The following is a 21,295-nucleotide window of genomic DNA, read 5'->3' as shown; positions in this document are numbered from 1 at the left end:
CTGTCTCAGTGATGTAGAAGGCGACGTGATTGGCTGCGAACCTTGACACCAGAAAGGATGGTATGTTGCTTCTTACTGCTACAACTGCGTATGGACATAGAGGTCCGATACGGTCATCCCATTCAATGATGACGCACATACAACCGGTGACGAATAGCTGCATTTGACAATTAAAAAAACCATCACTCGGACGCTGCAATCCATGACATTCGCAATACGGAAGGAAGTAACTGAGGGGAAAATGACAAAAAAGATCTATCAATAGGAAGCCTTTGCGGAAATGTAAGGTGTAACACATAACATTTCTATAGAGAAATAATCTTATATGGGGAAATGTACTAACTCCCTACAAATGGCGACAATGTACAATCTACATAACTGGTAGAAAAAATCAAAGCTACATATATTTCGTAGGTAATAGTGGAAATTGTACTGACATCGTACAGACGGCGGTACTGTGCAATCTGAAAGTTCAACGGCACACAAACTTCCAAATGCATTACTAGTAATTTCTTTTGCAGACTAAGTAAATAATGCCAGTTTGGTGTACAGGCCTCCTAAATAAGATTACATGATATGCACTGCCTCCATTTCGGCCTCCGCAGTCACACAGTAGTTGTTTGCAAGAAGACGTCGTCTGGAACTGATATTTCATGTGCTTCACAAACCTTTTTGAAGCATAATTTATCAAAGGGAATGTTTCACAAACTGTGACTCCCTACATTCTTTCTGTCTCCGTTCCCTGTACGTCAACGTCGAAAAACAAATGACCCTTATGAGGTTTGGTACATGTGCGACCATACTGAGCACCTACTGAAAAAAGGAAATAAAATGAACTGACCTTCACTCCGAACGCAAATACATTCTCATTTTGCAACAACATAGCAGCACTCAATCATGAGAACCGTTACTCCTGACCACGTGCAGACATGCTGTGTTTACGAAACCGTCCAGTGTAACCGCTGTACTTTTGGGGGACGCTTCTTAGATACACGCAGTAAGGACTGGTCGTACATTGCCTACCAAGTTTCACTGCACGGTACGATAGCGGTAACAAGAACAAAGCACAGTTTCACTTTCTACTGCCACATATAAGTAATGCTTACCTTTCCACACAGTGTTCCATAAGGGTTTGTTTGCAGGGATTTTGGTGAACAACACAAAAACTATATGACCGTGGCGGCCGTATCAAAAGAACGCTACTGACTTGATGCTGCGGCAGAACCAATTGGTGAAAGCACAACATCTTGCCGTACAGCATACCATCAATTAGCCAATAGAAATTTGCTCCGCTGAGTGAACAGGGAAGTGGGACCCGGAGCGGACATAGATATCACTAATTTTTAGAGTGCTACTTTTTGATCATTTTAAAGGAAACTACAGTAGGATTTCTCACATAATTTACAAAAGCACGCCTTGGGGAAGAAACCCCTGCCGCAAAAATGATGATAATCCGTCCAGTGGTGTGGCCTGTAGCCGTACGCAAAGTTTTCCCCCATTCAGTCTATGGGAAAAAAAGACGTTTTGGGACCCCCCCTATAACTTTGGCCCCCCTGGATGAACCCTTACCAAACTTTGGAAAAGAATTCAGAGTGGCCCATATACTTTTTTTGCAAACTTTGGTAAGGATTCGTCCATGGGGAGCAGAGTTATAAGCCACCCAAAAAGTGCTCTTCCTATGGAAACAGCAACTTAACCATAACCGTGGTCATGTAATGCATATCCTATCCATCATATCCACGAGTTGGATACAACATTAACTTTTCGAAATGCATCTGCATGGATGGCCATATTGTTAAAATGCGATATTCGAGTGGCCAAGTGCTTTTATACAAATAAACTAAATCCCACATTAAACCTCCCTGTCCCTCATCACATTCAATGTATTCCCAAAACATACCAACTTTGCAGTTAAACATGGGGCTGCACGAAAATAGAGGGGCATTGATAGGAGCCTCCTTACACACTATGTGTTCAGAGGATCACTTAGATAGGCAACACAACTGAGGCCATATCAACTCTAATGCTAGAGGTTTAGCACAATCGACGGAGGCGGTCACCTCATTTTAACTCCACCACACTCTTAACCATTTTCCAGCACAGGGATGTTTCTCTCGATGAATTTGGTATCATGACGAAGGTTTTCGGCTTAAATTGCAAGCACAGTATTGCCGGAAATAACATTGCATATTTAATCTACCGTTCATGCAAGAGTTTCTTCACCCCCAGAATGTTGTGTGCTCATTCCGGACACAAATGGAAAGGTTCAGATGCAGTAACATTCTGTTGGCTGGCCTCACAGCGCAGCTCGCCCTTCTCCCTGGCATATTTGCCCCTGTAGTTCAGGATATGAGCAATAATATGGCAGGGGGGGCTCCAGGCTTCGGCATTGGTGTCAGCGAGCGATGTGTTCGCTCCACTGTGAATTGCAGCATAAGTTCAAGACAGTCTAGTATTTTCTATAGAAGATCCTCCAAAAACCATTCCATGCTGCCTTGATGTCCAGCCACAGGCACACCCATGATACGCATATTTTTACGCCTAGAACATGACTCGAGAACATCACATTTAGACTGGACCACCTTTAAATCTTTACTAAGAGTAGAAATCATTGACCGCAATATGTGATGTCGAGTGTTAGGACAGTTTTTCTGAAGTACTACCCACTTCTTCAAAACCATTCAACTGAGGCAGTACAAGACTCCACTCTTAGTATAAGACTGTACCACCTGATTACATGGTAGCGTAGGCAGGGCAGCCAGGCTTATCTTAGGAGGGAAAGAGGGCAGCAGATACAATACAAATGAAATTGTCATACAAATGATCCAAAGAAACACTGAAACACTATGTATTGTAAAAATAAAGGATTTATTTAAATACAGGTAGGCCCAGATAAATCTAGGGGTTAAGTACGTACTAACACATTATATGAAATCACAATATAAAACACAACAGTATACTTGAAAGTACACAGACCCAAGTATAGACCTTATTTGGAACACCTAACAGTAGTTCTAGGGAAGTCAAAACCTTGTTATACACATTTAGTACAGGTTAAGCCTATTCTTTGGGAGTAAAAGACCAATGGTTACTTTTAGATTACTTTTGGTAATACAAGGACAGTAGGCCCTTCCAGTTGTACAGTGACTCTTGGAACAAATCACATAAACAGTCAACTGGACAATATACTGTTGGTGAATAGTGAAACACTTATTCTAGATGCAGTAAAAACCTATAACTACTTTTGTCATAACACACAGTTATACCAGGTGAGTAAAACCTATGGATGTAATGTATAATTACAGATGTTTTGGAAATCAGGGAACCCCAGATTGAGGTAAGCAATAACTTGTTTTGGATGGCACACAGCTAACACAAGGTAGGTAAAACCCACATACTTTAACTTCACAGTGAAGGGGAAAGTAAAACCCAATGTCACACTTTACTGAATAGTAGTTATTCTAGGTAGGCAAAAACCTAATGTAGACTTATTAAGGACAGGCTAGCAGCAAGTCAGGGGAAGCAAGACCCAGTTGGGGGACACTCATACAGTTATCCTAACAGGACTAACCTGGTGATACCAACAGTTGGAGGACACTCATACAATTACCCTACAGGAATAATCTGGTGAAACCAACACACTACTTTTGTAAAGAGGCACAACCTAATCACAGGAGAGTAAAATACCTTCACATCTACTTTCTTTTAGACTGGTAAGACAGTGGCTAAGGCAGAAAAGATGTTAACCATACATTTAAGAATAGTGCATCACACATTCAAGATCAGTAAGAACTTTTGTAACTGTTCACTCTGAGAATTACAGTTACCCACCAACTCTTTACAAGTAAGTAAAACACTTGATTTCTTTTCTAGGCACAAGTCCCAATCCCTTCAAAGTCTTTCCCTTAGAGCATGAGTGTTCTCAGTGGCAGAAGGGGGGTCACTAGGACTAGTGACCAACAGGCAGTGTTAGAATAAGTTCTTTAGTAGCAAAAGCAGAGCTCCTTAGGAAAACTGGGCAAACAGGTGAGTACTTTACTTCTAGGGTTAGAAGAGGGTCCAGGTGCTTCACAGAAGACACCCCAGCAGGATTCTAGCAGTGGGACTGGGTGTACTGGATGAGGGACCTTCCAATCACAGAAAACATCCCAAAGCTACACAGAAATCTCAACAGGCTTAAGGTAAGTATATACCCAAGCCAACACAGTACCTCCGCAATGAAGAAGAGATTGCAGCAGGAGAACTTCAGGGACTGCAGCCAAATACCCGGTCAGTGGATTCCTTGTCCTGGAGACTGAACACAAGACCTCAGAAGGGACTTTGCAGCAGGGATCGATGAAGAAGGCTCTAGGCAAGATTTCTCTCGCAGCTGAATGCGGTTCTGCGGGTTTGGTGCCTTTTCAAGGAGCACAGAAGAAGACAGAAAGTCGCGTTTGAATTCTCGTCATTACAAAGGTCCAGCACTCTTGTGAGGGGACTTTTCGGACTCGATTCATGTCTCTGGAGATACTCCAGGATGCCCACGAAGTTTCAGCGAGATTCGGAATTCGGAAGATCATGCACAGCACAGTGGCTGGAGGTCCCAGGGAATTGGGGTATTGCAAGAACGCAAGGTCGCAGCAACCCGTGGAATGGGTCAAAATGCAGGTCGTCTTGAGTGTAGTGGGTCTCACCAGGCTCTGGGTTCGGGTCGTTGTTTTCGGAGACCCCAGGTGGATCGGAAGGAAGGGCTGCAGCAGGCTCTGGTTACACAGCAGGCTCTCTGCTCGCTGGAAATAATTCCCGCCGCTTTTCCTTTGTCATCCTCTTCGGTTTTCTGTTCCAGTGGTCGACATAACTTCAGCTTCCAGGTTTCCAGTATTTATCAGGAACTACAACACAACCTCTGCATTCTCTCCCCGCATTTTACAAGAAAGGGGCATTTGGATATCCAATCAGGACAGCCAGCCCCCCACTGGGATTTGACCCAGTTGAAGGAAGGCATAAAACAAAGGAGGGGGACGGTTTTGGACTCCTCCCCCACTTCGTGTGCTTACAGACTGACTGGAGCCTGGGCGGGGTGTCCAGGGGACTCCCGCCAAAGACAAACCTCAAGTAAAGGAATTTCTTGCCCAGAATGTCAGGGGAAGGAACAAGAAATGACAAGAAACACTAAAATGGCAGAAAAAGAAGACAGGGGCCATTTTGGTAAAATGAACACCCTTAGGTGCCTTTACTGCAGCTGTGAGTACAGCCTGCGGTAAAGGTGCACCAAATTAGTAAAAGGTATCACTGCCACCAGCCATTAAAGGTAAGCTTGTCACTGTAACAGAATTGTTACAGTTTTAATGTGAAAAGGGGATACATTGTATGTCCCCAGCACTCCACATAAGTTGGGGTGTGCTGGTTTCACAGAATAAAATGTAAAAGGGATCCAAAGATCCTTTCTACCCTTGTGAACTGTAGTTCACTCAAGGTTAGCACAAGAAAGTTAAATGGGGAGCCCCTAGGGCAACCCAGCAACAACAGGGACTTATTTACAATAAGTTGTTAGACATGATAACTTTAAAAAGACACTATGGAGAGTCTTAAAATTGACACCCATAAAAAGAGTTAAAGATTAGGTGAGTGTGGAAAAAGGTTCCCACTCACTGAGGTATTAATGAAAAATATATGAGGCAATAGACTAGATAAGAAACCTAGTCACACAACCGCTCTCCGTTTGTACCCAGTCTGGGTAATTTTGTTTGAAAAAACAGTTCTAAATGGTGTTAGTATTGTTCATAAGAAATAAGTTCCAAGACTTTGCTTTTGTAATGTTACGAAATGTAATGGTAATCGTAAAGCACATGAACAAATAATGGTTACATACCCCAATAGGATCGTTTTCCTTGTGGAAAAATACGTCAGATATTGTTCTTTACTTTTTCAGCGCGCCTGACTCCATTTTTTAAGCAAGGTAAATTCCTTTCCTTTCGAGCACATGATAATAATTGAATAGGTGCCACCATGATTTTTGTACTGATCTCTATTTTTTCTATTGTTTTTTACATATTACACCTTGACTTGAATTCTCCTATTGGAGTATGTAACCATTATTTGTTTATCTGCTTTACGATTACCATTACATTTCGTTGTGTATCCCTTGTTTTATATTGTTTTGCAAACATTTATATATGTTTTTGTTAATGTTACTGTTTTCTAACAACACAGACTTGCCCTGATGAAGGAGTGTACACTCCGAAATGCATTGGCATCTTAAGTCGACTCTTATAATGAAATATGTCAGCTGCGCCCTCACTAAGATTTGATTAGTGATTTTTCTTTTGATTCTTTTCATAAAGAAATATATACATTACAAAAGCAAAGTCTTGGAACTTATTTCTTATGAACAATACTAACACCATTTAGAACTGTTTTTCAAACAAAATTACCCAGACTGGGTACAAACGGAGAGCGGTTGTGTGACTAGGTTTCTTATCTAGTCTATTGCCTCATTTGTTTTCGGGTCAGGGTGACTCCAGACCCATCACAGCCTGCTCCTGGAAGTGTTTTGATTCTTCGGACGAAGGACGCTAAATAGCATTTATCTTGTGGTGCCCACTTATTTTTCTCTTTTTCTTGCCCTTCCATTTTTGAGTCACACATAAGTGGAGGCACACATTGCTTAAAATCATCGATTTTACATTTGATTGTTACGAAACATGTCCTTTGAAGACATTGAAGGACTCTCGTCTAAATGCGCAGAAACCCTAGGGTTTTCCACTGAGGAGGCAGCTGCTATTCTCGAATTGATCAGCGAAACTACGATCGGCTCACATACCACTGCAACCAAAGATCCGGCCAAACGGATCAAACAGCTTGAATATCTAATACGTAAGGAAATCAACCGCAAGCTCCATGCCATTACCCTGGGTCGTTACTACAAAAACCAACGCATCCCTAGAGGCTTACGTATTCAACTTCGACCGACCCTTTGCAAGGAAAGCAAAGAGTTTGTACGCAAATGGGAAGCTATTTTGAACAAATGCTCTTTGGATCTCATTCTATTAACCATTCAAGAGTTGTCTAAAAACTTGATTTCCCTCAACACAGAAATCCAAGAGATCGAGAAGGAACTCGTTGGTTCATTGGGTAAGGAGGATTATGATATAATTCTAACGGACATCAATTCGAAGCTTGAAACGTACAAGACAGAGTTAGAACATAAAAAGGTGAAGAAGTTCAAACGCGACACCTATGATTATATCAACGAAGAGGTATACACTTGGATGGATAAGTACGGACCAATAGCTCCCAAGAAGCTCCAACGATATCCACCAGACCACACATCTAGCTCTGACTCAGATGCACAAAGGGATTCAGACATACCAACAGAGGAGACGACTAATGTTTCCAATCAATTAACTAATCCTTCCACCCAAACACCAATGACTCCGTCTTTTTTAGGAGCACGACCAAAAGAACCCGCAGAGGGAGGAGGAAACCCCAGAACCAAGCCTCAAACGAGACTCCAACTGAGGAAAACTTAGTTATCAATATATCTCGTAGAGTATTAAACAAAACTGAAGTAAACACGCTACAGAAAGGTCTTAGTTTTGTGCCTACATACAGCACGACCCTGTTTGATACCAAGATCGAACTTTATAAATTCGTAAGAAAATTGAAACTTAAGGTATTCTTCGAAGAACTTGAAACTCAAGAAAGTATTTCCGACGCCCCTGATTTTCAGGAGTTCAGAGTAAAGAGTGGATTCATACCACCCATATCGGTACCTTCCATTGATATTTTCCAGAAAATGGTCACCAGAGACCTGGAACGCATCAGCTACAAAGTTCCACCCCATAAAAATATGAAACCTCATGAGATGAAAACCATCAGAGATCTCTACTGTGACAAAAATATAACCATTCGTCCAGCAGACAAAGGAGGAGCCTTAGTAATCATGAATACCTCTGATTATGATGCAGAGTGCATCCGACAATTACAGGACCAGACAATCTACGCACCCCTTGAATATGATCCTACAATATCAATCAAACAGAATTTGGAGGTTTTACTTGACAGGGCGATGGAACTTGATTGGATAAACGAACATACTCGCAAATTTCTTAATAACAAGCATCCCAGGATTCCTAATTTTTACACTTTACCAAAGATTCACAAAGATCAGGCTAAACCACCAGGGAGACCGATAGTTGCTGGTATGGATAGTATTAATCAACCATTGGGAGTGTACATTGATTTTTTTCTTCAGCCCCTCATACAAAAAACCTCCACCTATATCAGGGACACAACTCACTTCTTGCAAAAACTCAATAACTCTATTTTCCAATACGAACACTTGATGTTCACCATCGATGTTAAGAGCTTATATACATCCATACCGCATGATCTAGGTATTGAATCTGTTGAATGGCTTTTATTAGGAACACCTGAGGTCCGTGCTCAGAAAGAATTCATCATTGTTCTACTTCAATTCATCGCAGAGAATTCATATTTTCAATATCAGAATAAGTTCTTTCTTCAAACATCTGGTACATCGATGGGCGCCACTATGGCACCATCTTATGCAAACTGCTTCATGTATAAATTTGAAACAGAACACGTATTGAAGAATCAAGAATGGAACAGTAATATTCACTTATGGTTACGGTTCATTGCTGATATCTTTGGAATCTGGACAGGTTCCGAATCCACATTCAACAATTTCTTCAAATACCTCAACAACATTGATCCGCGAATCCAGTTCACGAGTGAGATATCTAAAGATAGGATTACTTTCCTTGATGTTGCAATAGAAAAGAAAAATAGCGGCTACAGTACTACTCTATTCCGCAAAACTACCGACCGTAACAATTTGTTACATCGTCTCAGTTTCCATCAGCCAAGTCTCTTGAGAAATCTCCCATACAGTCAACTCCTGAGAGTGAAAAAGATTGTGAGTGACCCAGAAGAATGTCTAGCCCAACAAATCGAAATGAAGGACAAATTCCTGGCACGTGGTTACAAGCAAGCAGAAGTAGATTTAGCATCTGAGAAAGTGAATGCTTTAAATCGTGAGACCTTGTTGACCAATGTCACTAAATCCAAACGGAAACTCAATACACCGGTCTATGTCTCAAAATATTCCATTCAAAGCAATAAAATCAAGAATTCCATTAATAAACATTGGGTTATTTTTAAGGACGATGTGAGAGTTCAGAAACTATTTGACCAAATACCAGTATTTGCCTATCAGAGAAGTAGGAATCTTCGTGACGAACTGGTCCGTACTAGACCTCCCTCAAAAGAACCAAGCACCCAGCGGACAGGCACATACCCCTACCTACATTGTGCTAACTGTAACATGGTGATCAAAGGAAACATTGTGTACCATCCCAGTACAGGCAACAAGATTCCTTTGAAGTGTTTCGGTACTTGTGATAGTGTGAACATAATATATGGAATTAAGTGCCCATGCGGGAAATACTACGTTGGCCAATCCACGAGAGCTGCTAAAGTACGATGGAATGAGCATCGCTCGTGCATCCGGAATTCGAATCTAAATTCAGCAGTGGCCAGACACTGGAATGAGAAACGACATAGTTTGACACAAATCAGGTTCTTGATTTTGGAAGTACTGACCAAGGTTAATCCTCATGAGGATTTGAGTCTTCGCCTTAACCAAAGAGAAACATTTTGGATCGATAAACTTGGGAGTCTGTATCCCAATGGTCTCAACGATGAGATTAACTATCATTGCTATATTTAATGTTTCAACTTGCAGTATATTTGTTACCATTGGCATGCACAGGTTACCTTGTCGATGTATCTTTTCACTCTCTTGATAAGGTATAACATGGTTTTTCACATCAAGTTTACTTTTCCTGGTTACATAACTGTGTCCCAGTGTGACACTTCTCCGTATCACCGTTAACATGGTTCATCACATCAAGTCTGCTTTTCCTGGTCACATGACTTTGTCCCAGGATGGTACTTCTCGTACCATCGTTTACAGTCCTGCTACATGTTTGCCCACGTTGCCTTGAGTGCTTGCTATATATGTGTACAAGCGTAGACACACATGGTTATTATTAGCGTTCCACCTATATTTTACTAATGAGATACATTTTGGTTTACCACAACCAGTCTGCTATTCCTGGTCACCCGACTGGGACCCAAGGTGGGGCCACCCGGCACCACCACTTGCAGATCGTTCTATACATTTTTTATGCTTTTCTTAATGTTCATCATGTTATTATATACATTTATCAGTTTAGACATCTTAGGTATTTTTTAGTGTTCGCAAGAACACTTTTCTTAAAATAACTTTGATTCTCCTTTTATCTAGGAGTTACAGTTTTGTGCAACACTTTGTTAATATGATGAATTTAGATTACTTTTCTCATTCACAGGCTATGTTTGGTTTACAATGTGGCTTTCTCGTGGATATGATAATAGTATTTTTTCTATGTCTATGTCATGCATACATTTTTACATTTTTTCTTTTTAGTATTCATGGTTTAGCCCACACAGCCTCCTTAATTTCTTTTTTTTGCATTATTGATGTCCCTAACGGCAGTTTGCTGCCTCTTGAATTGCATGCCGCATTGCGCGGGTTCTCCCAGCGAGTTGCGGTCACGTGTCTATTTTATTCACTGTTTCCATACCAACGGTTTCAGTCAGCGATGCACAACTGCTCGCTGCGTTCACCGCCGACACCATTCTGTGAGCCCAGGTAACCAAACTTCTTGTGGCTTGATCTACTTCGTTTACTTATCTCCCTTAACCGCACCCACTAAAGTTGGTTTCGTTTTACAGAGCGTATACTGGATACTCTCCAGCACCCGATCGTTTTCCTTGTGGAAAAATACGTCAGATATTGTTCTTTACTTTTTCAGCGCGCCTGACTCCATTTTTTAAGCAAGGTAAATTCCTTTCCTTTCGAGCACATGATAATAATTGAATAGGTGCCACCATGATTTTTGTACTGATCTCTATTTTTTCTATTGTTTTTTACATATTAAACCTTGACTTGTATTCTCCTATTGGGGTATGTAACCATTATTTGTTTATGTGCTTTAGGATTACCATTACATTTCGTTGTGTATCTCTTGTTTTATATTGTTTTGCAAACATTTATATATGTTTTTGTTAATGTTACTGTTTTCTAACAACACAGACTTGCCCTGATGAAGGAGTGTACACTCCGAAATGCATTGGCATCTTAAATCGACTCTTATAATGAAATATGTCAGCTGCGCCCTCACTAAGATTTGATTAGTGATTTTTCTTTTGATTCTTTTCATAAAGAAATATATACATTACAAAAGCAAAGTCTTGGAACTTATTTCTTATGAACAATACTAACACCATTTAGAACTGTTTTTTCAAACAAAATTACCCAGACTGGGTACAAACGGAGAGCGGTTGTGTGACTAGGTTTCTTATCTAGTCTATTGCCTCATTTGTTTTCGGGTCAGGGTGACTCCAGACCCATCACAGCCTGCTCCTGGAAGTGTTTTGATTCTTCGGACGAAGGACGCTAAATAGCATTTATCTTGTGGTGCCCACTTATTTTTCTCTTATTAATGAAAAATATCCCACTAGATAAACAAAAGGTTCTGGAGTTGAACCAGGAAAGGAAGATTTACCAGCTCTGTGGAAATCTTACCTAACAGTGTCGTCCTCGGTTTGTCCAATCCTCTCTTCGGATTTGTAAATACGTACACTTTCCCAGTCCAATTACATTTTTAGGGAATTCAAGTTGGTGGTTATATCATTCAGTTTGGTGTTAACGGAGGTAAATTCATCCTACTGCGGTAGATTTGCCTCATGTCAGGGGCCTCAACCTTGTCAGTAGGGGTTTCCTGCTCTGGGTATTCATTCCTCGTCTGAACAGGTGTTGGGGTCCAGGACACAGATTTTGCAAATGCATCCAGGTTGCCTTGTTTTTTGATGCACTGCACACCATGAGGTAGTATCTATAATCTCAGTGTACCGCCAACCCTAGAGCACACTCAGTGTTAATCAGCCACTGACTTTCAGAGCTCCAATCCACGTTCAATGCTGTGATAGAGCCAGGCTCTGTTTGTACTGGGGGTTAGAGTGGGTGCAGTTGGCATTCTCTACTCATTCGAGTAAGGATAGGGCACAGTCCTCACGTTAATGGCAGTGCCAGGCTGCCGCTGCAGCAGCCGCCCCTAGATACCAGCAGCAGGAAGCTGCGACTACTACCTGTAAGGTCACCAGTGGCCCATGAACAGTCCAGTGCTCCGCCGCCGGACCTGGTGGTAACTGCAGGCCCACTAGGAGCAGCCACCCACCTGCAGCGAAAGTCGATGGCAGGACGGGTCTCGTCCGTCACACTCACCGCCTGGCAGGGAGCCCAGCACACAAACATTGAGGCTTCTCCATTGAATGGAAAAGTGGCCATTGCACGGCTACAATCTTACCCAGAAGGCCACATCTCCAAAGCAATGTGTAATCAGTGACTTGTGTATGTTCAGACCTCTCAAGCAACTAACCATGGCCCTCCTGAACATGCTTGCCCCATCTAAACTGCTATCCAAATCATCCTGCCTATCTTGCTGATGACTTTGCCTCCTACTTCTCCACTAAGAGCACCAAAATATGGAAAGCTTTGTCCACTGCCCTCACGCCTCCTCCTTGTCACCTTGCACACTCACTCTTTCTTCTCTATCTTATTTTGCTCCTATTTCTGCTGCTGAGTGGACATCCATCCTCCACTCTACCAACCTATCATGCACCCTATTGATCTCTTTGTACCGCACATGATCAAAGAGCGTGTTCCTGTCACCTGCTCTCAGCCCTCCCAAATCCTCAATCTCTATCTACTTTGCAGCCTGCTACATGGCGGCCATCTTGAAAGAAATCTACTGCGGACTCCAATAATATCTCTTTTTAATGAGTTGCCTCTCTCTGCCCTACCACTCCAAAATCCCTTGGAGAATCATCTTTAACCGCATCATCAACTTTCTTGAGGAACCTGCACAATTTGACCCCCTCAAATCACCCATCCATTATCACCTGATTGCTAATTACTGCAAGATCTTCTTCTGCTTTCCTTCCTTCACCCCAGACATTGCACCTTGTATCCACTTCCTACCTTCCCGCCATCCACCACTGGATACTTCTGCACTGTGTCACAAACTGAGGCATCAAAAGATATTTGAGGTACCACAAATACTTTTATGTAGTTCAAAGATAGTTGTTGGACCCTGGAAATAACCAAGACAAGGTTGTTTCTCAGTAGAATATGTGAGGGTTAAGGAGAAGCAGCTGCAGAGAGGGATATCAAGTTCTCAAACGTTAGTCTGTGCAGAGTCCAAGGGTGTCAGTTTTCCCCAAGGTGGGACTTCCTGAGAGTATGACAGGAAAGCCTCTCACTATACTCGTGATGTAGCACTTGCCACATGCTGGCTGCACTATCACTGTTTATTGCCTCCTTTTTATTTTCTATTTATTATTTATTTATCTACTCTCCTCTGCACTTTCCACTCTCCCCCTTCCATGCACTTTTTCCCTTTTCCCCATCCCATGCACTTGCGCATTCTCAATGTCACTGGGCCTAGTAAGATCGCTGTTGTTTTTTGTTCTCCCTTGTTTCCCCTCCCTTGCCTAGTCGCGCTCTGAAACACATGTGTACGAGCGCGATACAAATAAAATATCATATCATATCATGTCCCTCCCAAGGTACAGGATCGTTACATAGCCCTGTTGATAATGCACAAAGTCATAACAGTTCTTGTGGGATCTCCATGGTCGAGGAACCTTGGGTAGATGTTGCCGTCAAATGTTATTATTCATGGGCATTGGTCAACATCAGGAAAAAGAAAGGGGGAACCCTTTAGGAAAGGTTCATGTAGAAGGAGAGATAGAGGATGAAAGAAGGAAAAGGTAAGAGGTGGAAAGAGACACAGAGCGAGGGTAAGGAGAATTTCATCTGAGATAGGGAGCAGTTAGAAATGGGGGAGGGGCAGAGTGGCAGAAGAATTTGACTGAGAGGTCCAAGACAAGAAGGCAGCAGATGCTAAACCAAGAGGCCTAAGGGCAAATAGAGTGCTAAGAGGCAGATGACCAGCTCAGTGGGGATGGGGCTTGAGGAAAGCTAGGATCAGGTGCTAGTGAGGTGGATAGCCTTGTTATTCTGTGCCCAGATAGTGGCAGGACCAAGAGCCTAATGACTGCAGGAGAAGATTCAGTGAGGCTTGCCAGAAGCAACGATTCCAGTGGAGCCTCCAAGCCCAAGCAGGGAAATGCATAGGGCTTGCTGGAAAATAGAAGCTAAAGGAGAAATGGCACAAGGGTGAAGCCAAAGCCCTAATCCAGAATTTGTTTGGACGACCAAAGCCATCAGGGAGACTAAGGCCTCATTACAACTCAGGCGTTAAGGGTTAACGCCACCGTTAACCCTTAACGCCTGATTCCCACCTTAACGCCTGCTTTTTGCAGGCGTTAAGTTCCATGGTGCTAAGGCACCTTGGTGCTAATTACGGCACCGTAATTTACGGTGCCGTAATTAGCGCCTTCCCCACTCCCATTATGCCCTATGGGGCAAAAATGGGAATGGGGAAGGGAAAATGGGAAATGGGGATTTACCGCCCCACTCACCTTGGAATGGGGCGGTAAATCCGCCATCCACCATGGTGTAAACGGAGTTTACACCATGGTGGTAAAGTTGGTGCACTTAGCACCAAGGTTGTAATGAGGCCCTAAAACTCACTGCTGCACTACTCAAGCTTCTAGGGGGTTAATAAGAAGCATGTGCTAGTGGGAGGATCACGAGAACCCCAAGCCTGTAGAGTGCTCACAAGAAACCTAAGCCTGGGAGAAATGTTAATAGTAAATGTCATAGCAAATGTTTAGAAACACTGTTTTGTGACATATATGTAAATTGGTACCATCTAGATAATGGCTCACAGCCCCAGTGTACAACATCTTTCTGTATGTCTCCCTTACAGCATTCATGCCCTTTCTATGCACCAATGCATTACCCCTTCACTACCCCACTCGCCTTCAACAATGCAAACAGTGCCATTTTGTAAAGGCACCCCGCTAAGAGACCGCCATTGCTATCTGTATTATTCCCCTAATTATGGCCCTTCTGACAGGAGTGCGTTGTAGTTTATATGTCATCAGTACTGGGTGAGGGACAATCAGATTGTTACAAATGGTCTGATTGGACCTCGCCGGGTCCTTACCAGCACGATAATGCACCGGGCGCAGCCACACCCTTCTGTGGTCCTTCTGCAACTGGCCACCATGGAAAATGAGTAGGGACTATTTATAGTCCCTTCCCCCAATTCCATGTCAGCCATCTTCTTTGTTTCCTTTTTTTTTTTTGCATAGCTGCCATGGAAAGAGAAAAGGGACCATGTATAATCCATTCACCCTGTTCCATGTTGGGCATTTTTTTTCTTTTTTATTCTGTTGCGAAATGCTGCAGTTTTGCAACTAAAATAAAGACACTATTAGTACACTGGTCTAACGGGCTGGGGTTCTAATAGCAATAAGCCCTGCATGGGGGGAGGGGCAATACCACATCAGGTAATGCCCCAGGGTCTTCGTTAAGGCCCTCGCTCCGCACACCCCTGTAACTATGCATCACGGGGCATTAACTGATGCAGTAAATTACATCCATTTATCATAATATAGCTTACATAAAATTATCTAAAAAAAAAAATTCTGCATTTTAATGTCAAACTTGGTTGCACTGGAAAGGTTTTTACATGAGCATGGATATGATGTAATGTAAAAGTAAACTGCTTCTGTAGAAGAAAGGGAAAGCATTGTTACATGTTTTTACATTCTCTTTGGTGCATTAAGTCAGATGTTGCAATGAGGAAAAGATCCTCCCAGACAGGGAGTGTCTTGTTCAATGAAATCTCACACGGAAATTGCATTGTTTTTCCCTGCTTGCTTTGAAAGTCCGAATGTTCAGAATGCAGTCAATTGCAGTAGTTATTGACTGCACTCCAAACATTCTGATTGGCTGAGGAGAGATTAATGAAGACTTCCAAGTGCTAATGAGATTTAATTCATAACAAAGTGCCTGACCAATCTGATAAATAAAAATATCAAAATAAAAAAGGTATGTTATTTTAAAAGGCACTACTTATCCAGAGATTACTTGGAGTTTAAATTTATATCGGGCTTCGAAAATGATCTTGATATGCCGGAAACCAAAGAGCGTTCCCTCTTCTGAAAACCTAGGCTGGGGACTCTCCCTTTACAAACCTTTATTGCAAAGTGGGGGAGAAACCAGTCTGAGAAATGCCAATATTGTGCTTATTGCTGTGCCCTCTCTAAAGAAGACTGAGGGAGAGGTAACATAAGCCCTTCTCTCTGGCGGCAAGAGGAATTGTCAATACAAGAGATGCAGTGCACTTATGTAAGATCATCCAAGATTGGAACCAGGTAAAGAATATAGCTCTATCTGGTGGCAGCGTGGCAAAAGTGAGTCAGATTCATACCTGCAATTCTGCACTAGGGGCAATATATATCATCAATGCCTCAGTCTACCCTAGGACTCCTTCGACAAGGGAAGGCCAAGTGTCTGTAGGGGGATACCCATAGGAACCAGTGAGCTGTTTTAACAGCATCTATAGTGCTATTGAAATAGTTGATATGTTCCTCAAGTATTGACAATCTCTTGGTTATCTGGATGCATCAGCTACATTTTGCTGGATAATCGTTTTAGTGAATTCAATAGCTATGGTCTTATTAAGAAGCTGGAACAGCTTTTTCTACGTATTTGCGAGATTAGGGAGATTCGACAATCTTGGCGAGACTCGATATTGGTCCCCGTTTTTAAATGGGGATCGCGGGCCGACCCTTCCTGCTTTCGCCTATTGGCTATGTTAGACTGTAGCTCGAAATGTTGCGGGCCCATTACTCCAGCTGTTAAACAACTGGGTTGAAAGAGAAACATTTACTTGGCCCGCAGCAGTCTGGCTTCAGAAAGTGTTTTTCTCCCATTCTATCTGGATCCTCCAGACACTTATATCGGACGCCCACAATTATCCTGACATGCTATTGTACCTATGCTTTGTAGATTACAGAGCTGCCTTCGACAGTGTGATTCGATCTCGCCTTTGGGATAAATTGGTAGCGTGGGGAATAGACGGCACACTGTTGTATTTTGTTAAGCTGCTGTACTCTGACTCCAGGGTCAGGGTTAGACTATCGCAAGAGGGTGCCATGTCAGGGTCTTATCACACTAATATGCGCCTCAAGCAGGAGTGTGCTCTGGTACGCCTAGTATACAATCTTTTCGGAGTTCGAGCGCAGAGTTCAGTCTGCAGCAGTCTGGGTCGAGAGAGGAGCTGCAGCTACTGGTGGAATCAACTTTCTGTGCGTTTTGTACTTTGTGCTGCTGGGCGAGTGTTCCTTTAAGGAAAACAACATCCACTCCCCTTAAAAACTCCAGGCGAGCGCGGAGCGCGGGCGGAGTTCGAGCGCAGAGTTCAGTCTGCAGCAGTCTGGGTCAAGAGAGGAGCTGCAGCTACTGGTGGAATCAACTTTCTGTGCGTTTTGTACTTTGTGCTGCTGGGCGAGTGTTCCTTTAAGGAAAACAACATCCACTCCCCTTAAAAACTCCAGGCGAGTGCGGAGCGCGCGCAGAGTTCGAGCGCAGAGTTCAGTCTGCAGCAGTCTGGGTCGAGAGAGGAGCTGCAGCTACTGGTGGAATCAACTTTCTCTGCGTTTTGTACTTTGTGCTGCTGGGCGAGTGTTCCTTTAAGGAAAACAACATCCACTCCCCTTAAAAACTCAAGGCGAGCGCGGAGCGCGCGCGGAGTTCGAGCGCAGAGTTCAGTCTGCAGCAGTCTGGGTCGAGAGAGGAGCTGCAGCTACTGGTGGAATCAACTTTCTGTGCGTTTTGTACTTTGTGCTGCTGGGCGAGTGTTCCTTTAAGGAAAACAACATCCACTCCCCTTAAAAACTCCAGGCGAGCGCGGAGCGTGCGCGGAGTTCGAGCGCAGAGTCCAGTCTGCAGCAGTCAGCAGCGGAAAGCAGAGGTAAGCCCAGCGGTAAGCCTAATATATGGCCGAATCCGGACCCCAAACTCGCGCTAAGCTAAAACAATCAGCGCAATTGCGAGACTGTACGGCAAACCTGAAGATAGCATGTGTTCTTGGCGATGAGGCAAATCGAACAGGGACATTAGACGGCTACGACTGGTCAAAGGGGGGACATGAAGAGGGCGAGGAAGTGCGAACAACATCTATAAACCTTCCAAGCACTCTCAGCACGAAACCCCGACACACCCCCTCATGCACCCTGATAAAAGTGCATCCTAAATCTATAGTCCAAATTGCGAAGGAATGTGTTGCCAACGCAAAGAAACAGGCAAGAGCTCCATGTGTGGCATACAAAGGGGCAAAGGAAATTGACGAGACTCCCAAGAGCGTCAAAAGGCAACACCCACACAATCGCCTCATCTAATAACGCTGCTGAAAGCGCCCTACGGGCCAAGGCGTAGGCCTCGACCCGCATGGCAGCTGAGACAGCCGAGGAACAAGAGGCGGGCGGCGCCCCGACGAACAACGGAACAGAGAAGTTGCACGTCAACAAAACCATGGAGACAACATCAAACGTGATCGAGGTGAACATAACGGCTTTTCAGTCACCCTTCGATGTAACTGACATCGAGCTACTGGAGATAGAAGTACCCTCACACCACACTGACACAAGTCATGTGAAATTTACTTTTCCAGACAAAGGGCAAGATCCCTGAACAAGTTTGATAAACACAGCGACCATCACAAATAGCGCAGGAGCCAAGCTTCTTGCTGCAGGGTCTCTCCTCAAAGCGGTGAAACAGACAAATGGACACAAACTAAACACAGATGCTATGGAGAGCGGATTGAAACGAACTCTGGCGAATGCCACGTTTAACGCACGGAGCGCACCACACAAATCCACACGAACGACATGCCCACAAACGGCGATACCTCAGATCAGAGCTTCAAAACCACATATGTACGAAGTGGATCTGGCAGGACGTGAAGCTCGGCTCACTGAACGTCTCAAAGCAGACTTTGAAACAATGAAGGAACGCATGTCTGAGACCTTCACAAATAACAACAAAACAAAACCTTCGAGCCCGACAACTGCGAAATCGCTGATGGAAGTTAGGCGCTGCGCGCAATACAATCCACATTTCAACACTACAGCTCAACCGCACATCTATGATCCAACTCAAAGCGAGGATCCGGGCGTCGCTTGCCCGGCCGGACTGGTCACACAGACCTTGACCTTTAACAACCGAGACAACGGACCTCCCCAAAAGACCCTTGAGAAGACGATAAGTGCAAGGCCCCCGTCCCACTGCTCCACTCCAAAAACACAACATGACTTCAATGGTGGTCCCAAGCGGACAAGTGAAATCACAGACCGTGGAGCACAAAGAGACATCGAACCGAGCAATTTAAGCGACGGAAATAACTCAATGCATGGCCACAAGGAGACTTACTCGACATCGAAATCAAACTTGTCGGCAGCAGCCGCCATACAGATCCACAACAATGTTTTGGCTGCAACATCACTCGCACTAATCCCGTTCACCAAGCTCTACGAAAATCTGCATGAAACGGTACAAAACAATGGGGCGATACTGGGCCAACTGAACGAAAAGTTAACAAAAATGGAAAGCATGAATAAAATGCTGCAAGAACGCCTTGACAAGGAAGCCGAAACCTCTACATTGTGGCTTAACAGATTGAATTAAATAACAGTCCAAGACATCCTAGAAAAAAAAACTGATGGAAACCATGATCGAATGTATGAACCAAGTGATCAAAACCAAGAGCAATCCAAAAAAGGTCCATGAACAAAGCCCCAATGATAACAACGTGACAAAATGGGCACAATTGCCTTCTGATCCCAAAATGATGGACCTCAAGAGCAATGCTGACCAACAAGCTGGGGTTAGGGAATACCCGAGGACCCAAGACGAAAACACGACTCCACCAGGCAAACCCTCAAATAACCTACTTACTGCTGAGAGTCACTGCACTCACCCCACTGAGACTAAACAAGTCAGTAACATCGAAGGTGCAGCTCCCGTTTCAGCTATAAATGACAAGCCAGAAGAAGCGGCCAATAAAGATTGCCGCAAAAAGAATCAAACACCACAATCTCCGGCCATAGCACATTGCTCATTACCAAAAATGTCATTCGGAATATTCACTGGACCTGCAAAAACCCTGACAACTGCGAATTCCAAGCAGAGTGTGCAAGGAGCAAGTTGCTGCCCTACAGTCAAGAGAAAAGAGAAAAAGAAACATTGTGCGCCGAACAAACAAACCAGCAATTCAAAGAAATGTATAAGAAACTTAACCACACCTGTTAAATCAGGTCTATTCGAAAGGGAAAAAAAAGGCGAATCATTAAAACCAAAAAAAACGGAAGCGACGAAAAATGCTGAACTCACAACGTCTAAACTACCGAAAACAAATCCCAAAAAACGCCAAAGATTGGATTCGGACGCACAATCGATTCAATCGTGTCATCATCTGAAGACCTATTCAACCTTTCGACCTACGATGACGACTATGGGGATGAACATAGCCTAGAGGAATGAGCGACTAGTCCAACATATCTCAATGCGCTGGAACTTGAGGGCAAAAATGCCTCTAAGAAAAAAACAAATCCCTGGCTGGTAAAAATGCAGAATGGAACAAACTCTGATGGCGAGAGTGCCGTGAAGAAAAGACCAGGAAACTCGGGGAGAGGTCTAGGAAAGGATATTCACACAGCCTCACAAACTGGGATGAAAGAAAGCCAACGATTCGCGGACTCAGATTCGAAACCAAAAAAACAAGTGAAATTGAATCCCAAACTGACAGCAGCTCAGAGACAGAAGGAGCTAAGCCATGTCGAACAGAAAATGAAGGCGGACCTCAAGCCACCAGCCTCAAAAATCCTCATTGCGAATGTATTCGAAGATGACAATGATGTCAACCTAAACAGAGGAAATGTCATGCGACTTTTACACTCACTACCGGCTCTAAGAACGGTGTCTCCCCATGACATTTTTTCGAATACATTTCGGAAGCACATGCAGACAGAGTCCATCTCCATATAAAATTGCACGCTTTACGAAAGACCATATTGGCTTCAAAAGAGGATCTCCTGCTGCTTGGCTTTGAGGTCTCGGAAGTATGGACGGAAAAACACAACAATCAACCCAAAAACAGAGCAAACGACATGAACGAGTCAGGCCATACAAAGCGCAGGGATGAGTTAAGACAACTTCTAACGACAACACCTAACCAACAACAGTCGAGTGATAAAGGGAAAACTGGAA

This window comes from Ambystoma mexicanum, chromosome 12 (assembly GCF_040938575.1).
Source record: "Ambystoma mexicanum isolate Mex_15411 chromosome 12, UKY_AmexF1_1, whole genome shotgun sequence".
In the NCBI taxonomy this organism is placed as follows: Eukaryota; Metazoa; Chordata; class Amphibia; order Caudata; family Ambystomatidae; genus Ambystoma; species Ambystoma mexicanum.
This window is presented reverse-complemented; position numbering follows the sequence as displayed.